The 18,153-nt window shown below is 42.7% G+C and overlaps 1 protein-coding gene and 1 long non-coding RNA gene across 14 annotated transcripts in view; one reads left to right on the plus strand and one right to left on the minus strand.

Moving 5' to 3' along the window:
• Positions 1-18,153, minus strand: part of Abi1 (abl-interactor 1) — a 100,169-nt gene that overhangs the window by 73,473 nt on the left and 8,543 nt on the right. The gene's annotated exons all lie outside the window — the stretch shown is intronic.
• Positions 962-17,345, plus strand: Gm52502. The gene is made up of 3 exons (XR_003953771.1): positions 962-993; positions 9,875-9,970; positions 12,853-17,345. It is a non-coding gene; the product is annotated as a predicted gene, 52502 (long non-coding RNA).

The raw sequence follows: 18,153 nt of genomic DNA on the forward strand, positions 1-18,153 counted from the left end.
CGTCCACGCCTGGACTTGTACAACCAGCCAAGCCAAACGCTATTTCCTGACGGGGTCGGATTCCACATCGACTCCCTTCCTCCTGAAAAACAATTTGCCTGACGGCGGCGATTAGTGACAAGTCAAAAGCACCCTTAGGTGGCCAGCCTACTCCAAACGTTGGCCACTCGGAGGCGCAAAAGGTCTGCCACTGACCCTTTCTGACCTCCACCGACTGGTTGTGGGCTCTGACCCGCACCTCCTTCCAATGCTCCAGAGTCAGAGAAAGGGGAGTGAACACAGATTGTCCCATTTTTAGAAAAACAGTAGTCACAACAAGAGCGGACACGAGACTAAGACAAAAAAGAAACCAGAAGAATCAGATGGCCTCTCCAAGGCCGGCCGATTGAGACCCTCTGCACGAGGTGGGACTCGAACCCACGATCCCGTGACCAGACGCGAGGTGGGACTCGAACCCACGGTCTCGCAACAAGGTGCGAGGTGGGACTCAAACCCACGATCTCGCAACAAAACGCGAGGTGGGACTCGAACCCACGATCTCGCAACTGGGCACGAGGTGGGACTCTAACCCACGATCTCGCAACCCCAAATGGTCTCTTGGCCTTCAAAGGGGTCCACCAGGCGTCCCTGATCCTCCCCTGTTCCTCCTGGGACGTCTCCCAGGGTGAACGGACGGTGGACACCTGGACACGTCTATCCTTATCCACCCCGCACTCCCTCTCGGAGCGCGGTCTCACTGAGCGTCCGCAAAACTGAAACTGCTATCGCACCAGACTTAGAAACAGAACACAGACATCAGAACACAGACATCAGACCAAAACAGAACAAAGAATCTTACCTCTAAGTGGGTCTAGGACCTCTGGGTGGTCGCGCTGTTTCCCGGCCAATGCACCAAATGAAAGACCCTCGAGGGGAGACCCTCCCTCAGACACTTAAGTCCCGGGACAGCCGCGTACCCAAGAAGACACTGAGACCATACATAAAATGTAGAAGGTAAGATTTAATAAAGTAGCAACAACATGAAAGCACACAGACCAGAGCTCTGGGGTCGAAATAAAGCAGCAACAGAAAGCACACAGAGCTCTGGGGTCGAAACTCATACACCTTTGCACAGGGTAGAGGAGTCTCGACGACCAGCCAAAATTTTTCACAGGCTTATATAGTAAAACTCAAAGGGGGAGAACTGGGCAGGGAAAGTACAAGTTTACATCACTAGGGAGTTCTGCCAAAGGAATCTACGTAACTAAGGAGTCATGTCCTATCAAGGAACCTACGTAACTAAGGAGTCATGTCCTATCATTTGGCAATGTACCCGGTTCATTTTGAGGTTGTTTCAGGAGGCCTTTATCTCAAAAATGTTCTTGGTCGAACTTTAGGGTGAGGAGTTTTGGGGTGAAAAGTTTAGGAGTGTTCCGAGAACAACCTCTAGATGGGAGGGGGTGGGCTCCGAGGTAAAAAGTTCATGTTTTCACAAGAGGCCAGTAATTTTTCATTCTTCACCCCCACTCCATAATTCTGTGACTACCATTCTGGTTAGACTCCACCCCCACAGTTACCTGACTAGAGCCAGGTAAGTTCCTCCCCACAGTTACCTGGCAACAATAAGATAGCCCAGCCCACTATAAGAGGGACTGCTTGGCCCCTCCTCACTCTCTTTAAGCCCTCACCTTTCTTACTCTCTAGCCCTCTTTTTCTCTTTCCATTCCCCCCAACCCCCAACGTAGCCATGGCCAGTCTCTCCCTTCTTTCTACCTTCTCTCTCTCTCTCCCTGCCTTTCTACAATAAAGCTCTAAAACCATACATAGACTGTCTCTGCTCATCAAGGCCCGCCGAGCTTGAAAGATGGAATAGGCTTTCTCCTAACGAGCCACGTCTAACCTCCCGCCAGAAAGCCTTCCTGTGCTCCAGCCACGGACCAGACCAAGGACGCTCATATCCCCTGCCCTCTCCTCCCTTCGGCCCCGGAGCTGACTGAGCCGTCCAGGGGTCCCCATTTGTTCTCAGCTCCTCCGGGTTATCCAGCGTGGGATGCCCAAGGCTGAGAACCTGATACCTTGGGCTGCCCCTTGTCCACCCCCCACCGAAAAGCATGCGGCAGTCCTCTCGCATCCACCCACCCAGCGCACCGAAACTCTGGCTGGATACAGGTTCTCTCCCTCTCCGCTCTTTCCCCCACACCCACAGCCTCACAACAGACGATGCACCTGTCATGATTTAACTAACCAGTCTCTGGAGAAGCCTGATTTAATAGTATACACTAATGGGAGCTCTTTCACAAATGGTGGAATCAAATATTTACCAAGTTTATGATTTTGTCATGGCACTCTTGCCTCAGGGTCTCTACTGCCAAGCTTGCTGAGTTCCTTATTCTCACTAACACCCTTGAGTTATCCCAACAGAAAAGAGGAAATATCTGTACAGATTTAAATGTGCCTCCTAAATCTTCTAAACACCACTTGACCCCTCCATTAAACTGGGAGACTCTTAGATGTTGTCTCTTTTCCCACCCTATGGGGCACGTGGGACCCTGTTATGAGACAAACATAAGAAATACTAAGGTTGAATAAGCTCAGATCCGGGGAATCTCTGAGACTTGAGATAAGCATAAGTGGAGTCGCTCCCTATCCACTCACTCCTGTGCCTGTTCTGGAACACCTAACCATAACATCCACTGAGAAGACAATGGCAATCAGTCGCAACAGTAAAACACTTAAAGAGTCCTACCCCATTCAAATAGAGCATCAGTAATATCCCAAACTGAGCCAACAGGAAACATCTACCCCTAAGTCCCTCCCAACTTCTAAATATTTATAAAGTCACTGTCAACATGGGATAAAGGGCACAAGTTATTTTACCAAGGATCATCTGAGAGCAGCTGTTTTTAACTGAGCTATATAACACTTAGGCAAGAGTTCTCTCTCCTGACCTCCTCCCTTCTCTTCTAAGAGCTATAATACTTTGGCATTTACAGCCAGACCAGAGCCCCATGAAACTTATTTAATAGTTTCTGTTCCACCTCACCCTTCCAGGTGAACAGGGGATGACACCACCAAAGCAGAATTATAGAATTCATTGCTCAGAACCAGAAAGGAGATGATCCTGTAAGTCGGGGGAAATGAGGCAGCGGATTCTGAAGCTTAAAAACAGCATCCTGCGATAATAAAGATCAGGCATGACAAGGCTTTAGAGAAGAATCTCTGCTAGAACCTGAGAGATCCCAATATTCCCCTGGGGAGCGAGCTCTGAGTCAGCTAGACCACCGCAGATGGTTTCTCACAGTCAGCTAGAGTTAGCAAATCTCTTCAGGGGAATATTCTAAAGTCTCTCCATCAGATTTATTGATAACTCTAGGATAGAACACTCTGGCCTTGTCCAAGAAAATATTTTTGGACATTAGAAAAGCCATCCAACAGGTAGCTCACGGATACTAAGTTGCCAAAAGATCAATCCCTCAAGCAGAGGCCTCCAGCAGCTCCTCCAACTAAAAATGTGGAACGTATCTAGGAAAGGACTTTAGTACAGGTAGATATTTTTATGAAATGGACAGAGGTTTTACCATCCAAGAGAAAACCTCTCCTATGTAGTCAACTTAAGAGTCTACTTGTAAAAACTTGTAATCTACTTAAAGAAATAGTCCCTAGATTCAAAATCCTTAAAAATCTCCACAGCGGCTACAGTCCCACCTTTAAGACTGAGATAATCCAGTGTTTGTCCAAGGCACCAGGGAGTCACTGCAATTTTATCGTGTTTGGCACCCTCAATCCTGAGAAATGTGGAAAAGACTGATGAGAGCTAAAGAAGCTCCTTCAGGAGACATAGTCCCCTTGGCCTAAACTGCTCCCTCCCGGACATAGAAGCACTTGAATACCAGGGCTTAACTTCCTTTGAGGTTCTGTATGGCAGGCCCTTTCTTACCAATGACCCAGCATTAGACTCAAAAGCAGTGAGACTGTAAATCATGTCACCCAACAGTCCAAGTTCAATAGTTATTGTCAAAATTCATTGCAAGGCTTCCTCGAGAAGAATGGAAGAAACCCTCAAAAACAATGTAAATTAAGACTTGTGATTCAAATAAAGTCCTGTTCAACACCTGTAAAACAGTCCACATCCCAGTATTTTATCCACACTTGTGGCAGTAAGAGTTGCAGGAGTGGATACATGGATTCATCATATTTATCTTGAGCCATAAACTTCTCAGATACTCCTAAACCCTTCCAAGGAACTCCCTGAGGCCAGAAACTCAGATCCTAACTATTAACTACTCGTGTGAGCCTCAGGAGGACCTCAAATCAGCATCCTCAACCAGAATGGCATGTGTTTCTCATGGGAGTTATATCTCACTGCCATGTTAGTTCATGTGCAAGCAGATGCTTAGAAATTAAGCACTGCTTCCTTAGTTTTTCTCTTATGTAGACCAGACTGTCCTCACACTCAAAAGAGATCTGCTTCTGCCTCCCAAGTACGGACTTAAGATGAGTGCTACCTGACCACCGCCTCATCTTTTTCATAGTAGCCACCCTATTAACCATAAGGTGGTAAGTAACTCAAAAGTGATTCTCCCACAGAGTACTAAGTACCTTTCCATATGCTTCTTGAGCATTTCAAAGCCTACGATAGGGAGATAGCTACACAGGTCATTCATTCATTCATTGTTTAATCATGTTGGTTTGTTCTGCAGAGTTCTGTAAGCTCTCTATGTAAACTTTGGATATGAACATTTGTCAGATATATTGGCTGCAAGTATATTTTTCCAGTCCGGGGGTGCTATTTCATTTTGTCCACTGTTTCTTTTACTGTGGGGGTGCTTTTTGTTTGCTCTTTGTTCCATTTATTGCTTGTTTGGTTTTTTGTTTGTTTGTTTGTTTTTTGGGGTTTTGTTTGTTTGTTTTTCGAGACAGGGTTTCTCTGTATAGCCCTGGCTGTCCTGGAACTCACTTTGTAGAACAGGCTGGCCTCAAACTCAGAAATCCACCTGCCTCTGCCTCCCACCACGCCCAGCTGCTTGTTTGTTTTTAAGAGATCTAAAGTGGGGCTGGTGAGATGGCTCAGCAGGTAAGAGCACCCGACTGCTCTTCCGAAGGTCTGTTCAAATCCCAGCAACCACATGGTGGCTCACAACCATCCGTAACGAGATCTGACTCCCTCTTCTGGTGTGTCTGAAGACAGCTACAATGTACTTACATATAATAAATAAAAAAACCTAAAAAAAAAAAGAGAGAGAGAAGAGAGAAATCTAAAGTGAGCTGGAGAGATGGCTCAGCAGTTAAGAGCACTGATTGATCATTCAGAGGTCCTGAGTTCAATTCCCAGCAATCACATGTTGGCTCACAACCATCTCTAATGGGGATCTGATGCCATCTTGTGGTGTCTGAAGACAGCAACAGTATACCCACATACATGAAATAAATAAATCTTTAAAAAGAGAGAGAGAGACATCTAAAGGGGTTTTACTTTTATTTCCTACACTTTTTAAGCCAATCATGAATTTTCACAATGATTTCTGGGGTGGGGCAGAAGGAAGGCATCATTCAGAATAATCAAGGCATGACCCACTTGGCCTGAGAAGGTACAAGCAGAGGACGCCTCCCTGAGAAAGCTGGAGGAGCACAAACTGCCCCACTGGCAGGTAGGCAATATTCTGAGTGCAGGAAAGCTGTTATGCAGCAACAGCCTCAGCAGCTTCAAGCTTGCACAGCTCAATTAGGCCATCACCAGCAGTGGCCAGTGAGTTGACCACCTGTTCATTTGCCTTGAAGTCACCCTTACCAGATAATGGCTGCCGCCTTATGCTGCTCAGCCTTTTCCACCACATATCTCTAGCATCAAAGTAGGCCACGACTGACTTGAGGGTATCTGTGGTGAGAATGATAGCAACCACTCAACAGAGATCTCCACAATGCAGTTTTAGATAGGAGGAAGCTGGCTGGCCACCAGCTGAATGTCCAATGATGCTGATGTTCTACAAATCTTTGCTAACTAGAACATTCCATGGCTGAAGAGTAGCAGTAAAAGATAACTGGATTCTGTCCATTTTCTATGAGGCAGAGTCCACTACCACACCTTCTGCAACTGCTAAAGCCAGGCCAAACTTTCTGATGGACTCCATCACCTTGGTGGCCATGATTCCTCCTGCTGCACCCATTCACATCTGCTTTCACTCTGACCTCCACAGCAAACTCCCTGATTCATTGTTTTTGTGGCCTACCATTTTGGTATGGTTTACAATTTTTAAAGTAAAAATAAAAACTATGGTTGCTGGAGAAATGGCTCAGTGGTTAAGTATACCAGCTGCTTGCTCTTCCAGAGGTCCTGAGTTCAATTCCCAGAAACCACATGGTGCTCACGACCATTTATAATGAGTTATATACCTCTTCTCGCATGCAAGGGTATATGCAAACAGAGCACTGGGACACATAAAATAAATATTTGTAAAGGTAAAAGATATACAAACATTGGACCTGTGAGGTTGCTCATACAGCGAAGGCACCTGCCATGTAAACCTGGCAACCTGAGTTTGGTCTCTGTAATCTACTTAAAGGTAAAAGAAAAGAATTCCACATTCTGACCACTATAGACAAGACACATACACATGCACCGAGGCAGGCAAACACACACAAATTTAATTTTTTTTAAATTAAAAAAATTAAGTCTCTGGATGCTATCAGCATGATTTGATAAGTTTTCAAATTTTTTTCTGAGCATACCTATAAATTGTTTTAACAAGTTAACAGAGACCACAGGTACTAAAAAGTTCCTCATAATAAATAAGTCCAACATTGGCTCTTACTTCCATGATTCCATAAAAATTAAGTAACAAGACCATTATAAGATTTATCACTCATTATCACATGCATTTGATCCCAGCGCTTGGGGGTACAGGAGCAGAGGCAAGCAAATCTCTGTGAGTTTGAAACCTGCCTAATCTATATAGTGAGTTTCACACCAGACAGGACTACATAGTGAAAGTCGGTCTCATTAAAAAAAAAAAAGGCCGGGCATTGGTGGTGCACGCCTTTAATCCCAGCATTTGGGGGCAGAGGCAGGCGGATTTCTGAGTTCAAGGCCAGCCTGGTCTACAGAGTGAGTTCCAGGACTACTAGGGCTACACAGAGAAACCCTGTCTCGGGGAAAAAACAAAACAATAATAATAATAATAATAATAATAATAATAATTACACTGATCAATGAGGTCAAAGCATCTAAGAAACCACCGTGGGGTTACATACTGTAACCCTAGCATCTGAAAAGTGAAGATAGAAAGATAAAAAAATTAAAGATTACCACTGGCTATGTTAAAGTTCAAAGCTAGCCTGGGCTCCATGAGACTGTCTTGAAAATAATAAGGAAAAGAAAATTTTAAAAAGAAATAAAAATGAAAAGACATTTTCAGCAAATAAATCTTTTCCTAAAACTTCTGATGTAAAAACATCTTGTTTGTTCCATAATACATTGTGCCTCTTCATTCAAAACAAAAAACTATGAGACAGCACCATGCTGCCCTTCTTTCTTTGGGGAGTATAGGGATGTAGGTGGGAATGAGGAAACAGGAAAATAAGGATGGGTGGAACAAATGCACAACTTTATTAAAAATAAGTTCCTAATAATCAAAGTCTCCAGTTAAAATCATTGGCTCATTTAAAGGTTGTTTATTTGGATCTAAAACTCTCTTACATTTACTCAATTAACTCAATGGTTTCTGTTAGTTATACCAAGGTACGTCTGTATGAAGGACTAAAATATGTAAGTAAAAGGCACAATATCAGTTTTACACATGTTACTACACGTAATGCATGGAGCTGGCATGGTGCAGCCCATGATCCCCTCCATCACTTGAAGGACAGCAGGAAAATGAAATGGAAACTTCTGGTTTCTTTGGAAAGTCAGTTTTGTCAGAAGACAAAACTGGGGCAGACAAGTGAAGGAGTGTGTTCCGGAAGTGGTCACAGGTGAAAGGATGTTTTGCTAAAGCAGACTCATGATGTTAAGAAGGACCCAACAGACCACAGACGACACTAGATGGTATTGGTATACCTTGCCATTCCTTAATGGTCATTTGTTGTGACTTCATAGGAAGAAACATACCAAAAAAAAAAAAAACTTCTTGCAGCTCCTGAGGACTCGGGGTGATTGGCAGAGTGAAGTCAGTTGATACAGACTCACATGGAGTTTTGCTAAGACAGACTCACATGGTGAGGAAAGACCCCTGGGAGGACACTTGATGTTTGAAGAAGAGAGTAGAAATAGGACTCAGCAAGTTTGCATAGTTAGCTTTGCAATGCTTCAAGGCACGGCAGAGAACTTCTGACATCCCTGGTCACTCCTGCTGACTCATGTGGGTTGGGTGGAGGCCTGACAATTCATGCCACTGCTGCTGATTTGTGCTTGCTACCCCGACACTACTGAACTGGACTGCTGGTGTATTCATTAAGTGTTTGCGAGTGGATCGAGCTGCTGCTGCTGATTCCTGTAAACTGAACTGCTAATTTCCTGACAATACAGATTAGATTTGCTCCAAAGAACAATTTCTAAACAGGTCCACTTCCCTCATATCCTAATAACCTTTCTTTTCAGCTACCTCTGGTGGATTGTAGGCTAGAAGGGAGGTTAAAGAACCCATATTAAAAGTAGGGTTTGAAAAAATCAAGTCAACAGGAAAATTCTAAGCTCTTCAAGTTCACAGCAAGTTCCATACAAGCCTGAGCTAGTAGAGACTCTGTCCCCTCCAAAACAAAAAAATAAAACAGGCTAGTTAAAAGTGTTTGTTCTTCAGCATCTGGTGTGGTGTGTGATCTTAACCCAGGAGGCAGAAGTAGGGGATCTCTGTCTGAGTTTGGTTTATAAAACGAGTTACAGGACACCTAGGACTATACAAAGAAGCCCTGTCTCAAAACAACAACAACAAAATATTTGCTGCTCAATCATGAGAACCACAGTTTGGACCCAAGCATTCATGTCAGGTACCTCACAACGACCTACAACTCCAGCTCTAAGTGATTCAACACCCTCTTCTAGCCTTCTCATGCCCCTACACACACGCATGTGCACAGACTCACACAAACATGCACATACACCTTCAAAAAACCATAATTCTTAAAAGCTGTATGTGGGAAGCACAGGACTAATTTTCTACAGCTTAGTGTTAGCAGCTAAGATGTATTTTAGCCTTAGATCTCAACTTCATTAACCTCCCTTACATCTGCAACTATACTCGGGTCTCACAAACACACCTTCTGTCATGTTGTTCCTACAATCTGCTGCATCTGTTGCTTCTCAAACATCCCTTTTCTCTCAACTTTTAAATTCAAGACAGCTAAACCTGCCGAGACATCTCCTTCTCCAGACACTACCATGGGTCTTTAGAATACTTTGGTTCCTTTCAAAAGATAGTTTTCAATCTATATGGAAGACATATCTGTCTTGAAATTATTTGTAAAAAGCTACTAGAGATATAAAAATGCCAGGGATCCATAATATAGGAAAGTACTGAAAAAACAACAAAATTAACATTAGAAGACAAAGACTGTACAGCTTTACCTCATGCCACAATGGTATACAGAGACAGACCCTGGAGTCCTTTTTCCTTCTTCCCTCCCTCTCCCCACTTTTGCCCACACAGCCAGCTAATAGTCAAGCGTTATTCCTTTTCTTCAACCCACTGTTCTGCCAATCAATCCCACTGTGGAGGAGTGAAAGCTGGAAAGAGTCAGAAACCAACTGTGCACTAATGATTGAGAAAGAGGGGTTTTACAGATTCACTTCTATGAGCGCAAATTGCCTTTTTCAGGCATAATCGCTTTATGACAATAGAGAATGAATATTGGTAAAATATGCCATCTTTGAGCTTTCTCTGTTGTTGTTTTTGTTTGTTTGTAGGGAGAAGATGCTTTTGAACAGGGTCTGCTATATAGCCCAAGCTGGCCTGAAATTCTCAGTCCTCCTACCGCAGAATCCTTAGTACTGTGATTACAGGTATATATGTGCCCAGGCATCTCTGAGCTTTCTCTTCAGAGGACCCATGTCTTTCATCGATGGCTAGAACAGAAAGATCAGGAGTTCAAAGCTACTAGATCGGGGCTACAAAATACCTTGTCTTAAAGCAAAACATCAAAAGGTATAGGTGAGGATGGGCATGTGCATGTGTGCACACACGTAAGACCAACTTCCATGTTCTTAGATATTTCCATCAAGCAAAGATCTCTAAACAGCCATATAACACAAGCATCATAATACCATATCATGATTATCTAGAAGTGAAAGCCTTCCACAGAATAGGCAACTAGTAATTGTTTAATGAATCTCCTTCTAACCACCAGTTCAACACAACCTAATAGTGTCGAGCATTCTCCTTTCTAGAACAGAAAACCAGGAAGTCTCTGCCTAGCATGTTGATGCCAGAATTGCACCACTGCTTAGGACTATCACCTCCAAACCAACCCTCTTAGTGATCTCTTCTAGAGTTCTCCAAAGTACAGCTCAAGCTTCCGCCTACTCTGTTCTCAGCTCTTAAATGTAACCTTAGTTTGGTTTGGGGAGGCTCCAGGCTGTTTCAGGAGGGTAGAGGTTGAAACAAGATCTATTGCTCTGTAGCCCTAGACCTAGTAGCTCTGTGGCTTAAAAGTATTAGCCCCAACTAACCTTGAAGTTGTAGCAATACTGCCTCCTCGGCTCCTGAGTACTGAAATTACTGGTGTGAGCCTCGTGTCATCACATAAGGCAAAAATAACCTTTATTTTTAATTTGCAATTGTTGTTTCAACTTATTTTTATTTTTTATGATTTTTTATTTTCTGTACATTGGAGTTCTGCCTGCTTGTATGTGTGTGTGATGGTGTTGGATCCCCTGGAACTAAGGTTACAGACAGTTGTGATATGCCATGTGCACACTGGGAATTGAACCTGGGTCCTTTTGAAGAATAGCCAATGCTCTTTACCTCTGAAACAACCCTCTAGCCCAACTTATCTTATTTTAAAGTATGTGTATATGCTTGTTAGCATGTGCATGTGACTACAGGTTCCCACAGACGATAGAAGAGGGTACTGGGTCCCCTGCATTTGGGGTTACAGGCATCTGTGAGGCACATGACATAGGCACTGGGAACCAAACTTGGGTCCTTTATAAGAACAGCACTCACTTTTAACACCTGAGCCAGTTCACCAGCCCCCACGTCCCCTTTTTGAGATAGGGTCTCTTGTGGTCAAGAATGGCCTCGGCCTCAGCATCAGCTTCCCAAGAGTTGGGATTAGTGTCATCTCATTGTTTAAAACGTTCAGTACTGAACAAAGGTGGCACACTCCTTTAATCCCAGCACTTGGGAGGCAGAGGCAGATAGATTTCTGAGTTCAAGGCCAGCCTGGTCTACAGAGTGAGTTCCAGGACAGCCAGGGTTACACAGAGAAACCCTGTCTCGAAGAAAAAAAAAAAAAAAAAAAAAACTTTCAGTACCTTTTCATCAGCCTAAGGGTTTGAAAAAAGCTAAAATCACTACAATGACTTGATAAGGTCTTGCTGAATCTGATTCCTACTACTTCTTTACAGACTGTTGCCCTACTTTGTGTAATCTAAAGCACCCAAGCTTATAAACTGTTAAAAATCATTCTGTTTTCACATAACTTTGGTCTAGATACATACCACTATCTGCACCCCCACAACCCCAGCTTTCCTGATTAACATTTTTCAGAACTCAAGCCTAATAATGTCTTCTTTGACATATCAAGCTGAGTAGAAGAACTCTGTTGTGTCAATGTGTTTTTCTCTATACCATTTATTATGTTTCATGACTTATTTGACTAATGAGAAAGATTTGAGGAGAGTGATTACATCTTATAGACAAAACCACTGGAATGAATAATAGGAGGCAGAAAGTTGCTAAGCTAGACATGCTGACAGGGTGACTGGCAACTTTTATTCTACCCACAGATAAGCCTACCATAAAAGGATTACTTGAGACTAGGCCTTCAAGGCTAACCTGTGCAACTAATGAGACCTTGTCTCCAAAAAAACCAACTAAACAAGCTGGGCATGCTGGCGCCCAACACACATCTGTGATTGGGCACTTGGAAGGTGGAGGCAAATGAATCAGGAGTTCAAGACCAGCCTGAACAACATAAAATCAGAGTAAAAAGTAAAAATAAAATAAAATCTTTAAAACTAAAAAGGTCAGTAAAATGGCTCAGTGTGTAAAGGGGCTAATGACCTATGTTTGATCTGCAGGACCCACATGTTAGAAGGAAAGAACTGACTCTCAAAAGTTGTCCTAAGACCTTGGCATGCACACCATGGTACATATTTGCTCAGGACTCACAAACAACACGTTCATATTCTCTCTCTCTCCCTCCTGCCTCCTCACACAGAAGATGAATGCACTTTTTAGGTTGCTGGATAACTTAACAAGTAACGAATATATTCCTGCGGTGAAGCACATTACAGATTGTTAGATACATCTCATTTTACTAAACATTTATTTTGAAACTCTGTGATTCTAACTTGAGATCATATAAAAGTTTGCCGGTTTCCTCTGGGATTTTTGGTACTCTATTAATACTCAAAAAAAAAAAAAAAAAATTAAAACATCATAGGACAAAATAAGAAGATAAATTCTCACAATTTAGTAAATTTAAATATTAGAAACTTTAATGGAACCTGGAGTTAGAAAATAAAACAGATTTATCAAACCTTTTTAAAATGACATAGTTTGACAGAAAAATGTACTCATTCAAAGCCTTTCACAAAAGTAATAAATGTATATAAGAAAATGAAGAGTCAGACATGGTGTTACAGACCTGTAATCCTAGCATTTGAGACGTTAAGACAACAGGATCAAGAACTGAGCCCAGTTTTTTCTTCTTCAACAGGGCAGCTCACCAACAGACAAGATACTAGTCTTTGAGAAGACCTTGACTCACAAGACCATATAGCTCTTGAGATCAAGCCCAGTAACATTATCAAGAATGTTATCACACTCCATACTCATGGTCGAACAGCTGGAGTATGACAGCACTGTGTCCAACATTAAGAGTTTACCCTGCATGCACAGTGTTATCAACTGGCCCTCACTGTGACAGCTTGCCCTGAAGTACATAAACCTAGGACATGATGATCTACAGCAAGTGCTGACCTGCACACTATGCTGTAAACTGCAGCAAGAAGTATGGCTACAGCAGCAACCACCACCCAAAGAAAGATGTCAAGTAAACAGGGAGCAGCCTGGCCTGCACATGGCATCATGTACACACACACACACACACACACACACACACACATATTCTAAATTGGAAGTTCTATAAGTACCATAGGCATGAACAATGGGCTTCTTTTTAAACATTTATCAGTGGGTGTTAAAATGTGTGGCAGTCAGAGGCTGAGAGTACTGGCTGTCTCCTTTACTACATGGGCTCTATGGACAGAATTTGGGCTTCAGAGCAAATACTTTTATCTCACTGGCCTCCAACAACAGATTTAGGTTTCTGGGGATGGGAGGGGGGATTTAAATTATGCTTATGAGTCTTTTGCCTACATGTTTATGTGCCATATGCACACCTCGTGCCAGTGGAGGCCAGAAGGTCATTAGATTCTCTATGAGCCACCAAGTAGATGCTTAAATTCAGATCTTCTACAAGAATAAAGGAGTGTTCATAAGATTTCTTTAAACCCAATGTGAAACATTTTCAAATTTAAAATGACTATATCATCATTTTAGAGTAAAAAGCTATTTTTCACTCTTTCCTAAAAATCGTTTTGAACAACCGCCTAAAAACAACCATGTAAGTAATTATTGATAGACACAGACTCTAGAAAGCGAATACAGGATCATCAGCAATTAAATATACATAATAGAAAGGCTCTGAATCTAAATTCCTAGTCAAAGATTTTTTTAAGATTATTTTTATTTCTGTGTGTTAATTTGAATGTCTGCTACATGTGAGGGAATATCCACCAAGGCCAGAGGAAGGTGTCAGATCTTGGAACTAGAACTGCAGGCAGTTGTGAGTCATGGGCATGGGTGCTGGTTACAGGCAGCTGGTGGTCATGGGCATGGGTGCTGGTCTATGAACTCTGGTGGTCATGGGCATGGGTGCTGGTTACAGGCAGCTGGTGGTCATGGGCATGGGTGCTGGTTACAGGCAGCTGGTGGGCATGGGCATGGGTGCTGGTCTATGAACTCTGGTGGTCATGGTCATGGGTGCTGGTTACAGGCAGCTGGTGGTCATGGGCATGGGTGCTGGTCTATGAACTCTGGTGTTTTGGAAGAGCATCTAGTACTCTTAACCACTGAGCCACCTCTCCAACTCCTCACTTTTCTTTAATCATATGTATGTGTGTGAGAATGTGCATGTGATGCAGATGCCCTCAGAAGCCAAAAGAATAATGTTGGATTCCCTGGAGCTGAAGATTATAGGTGATTGGAACCTATATGAAAGTATAGGTGATTATGAACCACTCAGTGTGGGTGCTAGGGACCAAACTCAGGTTCTCCAAAACACTACCAAGTGCTATGTATGCTATTAACCATCTCTAGCCCCTCTATATAAAATTATTAAAATAATATATATTAGATATTATGCCAAGAAGATTCATGCATAAGTAACTAAATTTTTATGAGATTACCAATTTACTTTAGTCAGAGACACTCAATAAATATAAAATATTAATAAGTATACTATGATTTGTAAAATGCAGGCTCCCATTACTACAGCAGAAGTTATGAAGCTTACTAAATCACAAAGGCTCTTTAGTATGGTCTACTTTAGGGAGGGATTGTTCACAAGATCAAGGTCAAACTTTTCCAGACTCGCTCTCCCTATGTAGCTCAAGCTGGCCTTCAGCTTTCCAATCCAGCACTTGGGGGGCTGAGGCAGATGGATTTCTATGAGTTCTGCCTCGTCTATACAGCAAATTCCAAGCCAGCTGGAGATACAGGATAAGACCCTATTTCAACTTCTCCCCACAAGAGAACTTAAATACCTGAAAATTGCCTTTGTTACATACTACATATGATGGTTGTCTTTAGAAAAAAGCCGCAGTACAACTTACTTGTAAAAGGAGACCATTTTTTTTTTTTAAACTGACACACCAACTACTACTTTCAGGCTTGAGTACTGGCAGTCTCCTGCTGATGAGTACACAGTTTGTCATTTAAGGAAAATAACCAGCAAGACTTATCATCAATAAATAAAATTTGAACTCTGAAGTCAAAAAAAAAAAAAGATTTTGGGAAAACACATTTATCACTTGAGCTTTAAACCTCTTCAATATTTAAAATTTTTCCAATGAGACCTTGGTAGTGTTACTAAGTATGTATTTTTCATATCTTATATAGTTTTTCCTGAGCTCCAGCATGGCCAACTGGACCATATGCTTAATTGATATCTCATACTTTACATAACTGAACAGACACCATCATATTCTTCTCCCTAAAACCTACCCCCAGGGCCCAGCCATCTGCTAGCATGCTAAAGGGAATGGAGGAGTACTTACACCGTTCTCTTACACCACGTGCAATCCAACATACACTTCCCACTGTGTCTTCAACACACGTACCTGCTCTAACTCCTCAGTGTCATACTCACCCCACTGGCTGACTCTGCCCTCCCTCCTTCAGTCTGTTTCCCACTGAGCAGTCTAATTCTCTAAGAAGTAAGTCAAGCCCAGCACAACCGAGGCACACCTTTAATCCCAGCACTCAGGAGGCAGAGACTTGCAGATCTCTGTGAGTCTCTGGTCACGGAGGACTACACAGTGAGATCCTGTCCTTAAAAAGGAAAAGTGAATCAAATACTCCCATAATAAACTCACCCCATCAAACCTAAGAAAACTCCAGCTTTCTTCCTATGAGTCACAAATTGGCTCCTGGTTATTTCTCTGATTTACTTGTCTCCGATAAATCCACCGATACAACTTTTAAACTGATCTGGATTTCTAGGCTGTGTTCACTCCTTTTGTGACTTTACTGACTTTCATGGCTGAGTCCCAGGTGAACATCCTGGAATCACCATTTTCATATGACTTCTCTGGGAAACAGGTTTGAAATTGTAAAGAGTTCAGCAGATCTTCACTGAAGATTCTGTCCCTCTCTCTGTTCCCATTTGCTTCCCACACCTCCTTTTGTCGCATGTTTGTTGACTAAATTTTATTGTAATACTGTTATGTTAAAATAAATCTGGCCCCAGAATGCCTCCATACTTGCCATAAAGAACTTTACCCTAAAAAATAAAATAAGATTAAAAAAATTTTTTTTTCTCATTTCCTAACAGTTCCACATGGTTTCCTTAGATCTTCAAAAAAGCAGGCAACTAGCAAGTCCTCCAAATCTGCATGAATGCTCCTTTCACAGAGGCTGCAGAGATGACTGTGGCTAAGGGCACTACTGCTCTTCCAAAGGACCCAGGATCTGTTCCCAGCACCCACATTAGGCAGCTCACAACCACCTATAACTCCTAGCTCCACAGAATCTGGTGCCCTCTCTGGCCTCTGCAGCCACTGCACACTCTCAGAACACATAAAAATATTTAGATATAATATAAAGAAGCTATCTTCAGCTGGGCAGTGGTGGCGCACACCTTTGATCCCAGCGCTTGGGAGGTAGAGGCAGAGGGATTTCTGAGTTGGAGGCCAGCTTGGTCTACACAGAGAGTTCCAGGACAGCCAGGGCTATACAGAGAAACCATGTCTAGTCTGCCCCCACCCAAGAAAGAAAGAAAGAAAGAAAGAAAGAAAGAAAGAAAGAAAGAAAGAAAGAAAGAAAGAAAGAAAGAAAGAAAAGAAAGATTGATTTCCAAACCCCTGTAGCTGAAGAAGCCCCTTCTTCCAAATCCTGGTTTTCTAGCTCCCATCTTACTACTTCCTTATCTATTTGAAATGAGGGGTTTTAGTTTTGGTGTTTGGTTATGTGCGTGTGGGTGTGGGTGTGTGTGCGCGAGGTGTGTGTGTGCATACTCAGCATGTTCCCTTGTCCCCATAACGAAAATTTCCTAAGGATATATAGTCTTTGTCTCAGTCATTATTATCTCTGGGAGGCAAAATAGATACACAATTAAGTTAAGTATTAATGTATGGAAGAATATGACAATTTTCCATCTAGACAAGGAAAGCCCTCATGGGTGAGTAATATCCATCAAAAGAAACAAATCAAATTAGAGGATACTACTAAGGAATTAAAGTGAGTTTAAAAAGAAAACTAGGAATACTGAAAGCCAATGTGATGGTCTGAATGAGAATGACTCCCATAGGCCCATGTACTTGAATACTTGGTCCACAGTCGGTTAAACTGTTGGGGGAAGATTAAGAGGTGGGACCTTGTTGGAGAAGGTATATCACTAAAAGCAGGCTTTGAGGTTTCAAATGCCCCTCCCTCTCTCTCTCTCTCTCCCCCCCCCCTTGTGTGTGTGTGTGTGTATGTGTGTGTGTGTGTGTGTGTGTGTGTGTGTGTGTGTGTGTGCGTGTGAGCATTCGAGCGTGTGCCTCTTGCTTGTAAGTCAGGTTCAGGCTCTCACCTACAGCTCCAGCACCATACGTGTCTGCCTACCATGCTTCCTACAATGATAAATACAAACTCACCCTCTGACACTGCAAGCCACCATAAGCACTTCCTTCCATAAGGTGCCTTCTTGGTCACAGTGCTTTGTCACAGCCACTGAAAGGTAGTTAAGAAGTCAGTATGGCCAATCCACCTATACATACAGACCTTTCCAGACCTCACTGAAACATATCTTAATGTGTGCTGTTACAACAAAATATCACAGGCTGTGATTTTATATATATACACACACACATACATACACACACATACACACACACACATTAAAAAACACAAACTTTACAATTTATGTGTAAGGGTATTTTGACTGCAAGTATATCTGTATACTACATGTGTATGGTGCCTGCAGAGGCTAGAAGAGAATGTTCCAATCTTCTGGAACTAGAGTTACTGCTGTAAACCAGTATGTGGGTGCTAGGAATAAACCTGAGTCCTAAGGAAAAGCAGCAAGTGCTCTACCACCTCACCAGCCCCTTATTTCAGTTTTAAAATCTAGGATACTTGTCAAGCAGTGGTGGCTGATGCCTTTAATCTCAGCACTCAGGAGGCAGAGGCAGGCAGATCTTTGTGAGTTCAAGGCCAGCCTGGTCTATAGAGCAAGTTCCAGGACAGTCAAGAA

The sequence above is a fragment of the Mus musculus genome, chromosome 2, assembly GCF_000001635.26.
Source record: "Mus musculus strain C57BL/6J chromosome 2, GRCm38.p6 C57BL/6J".
In the NCBI taxonomy this organism is placed as follows: Eukaryota; Metazoa; Chordata; class Mammalia; order Rodentia; family Muridae; genus Mus; species Mus musculus.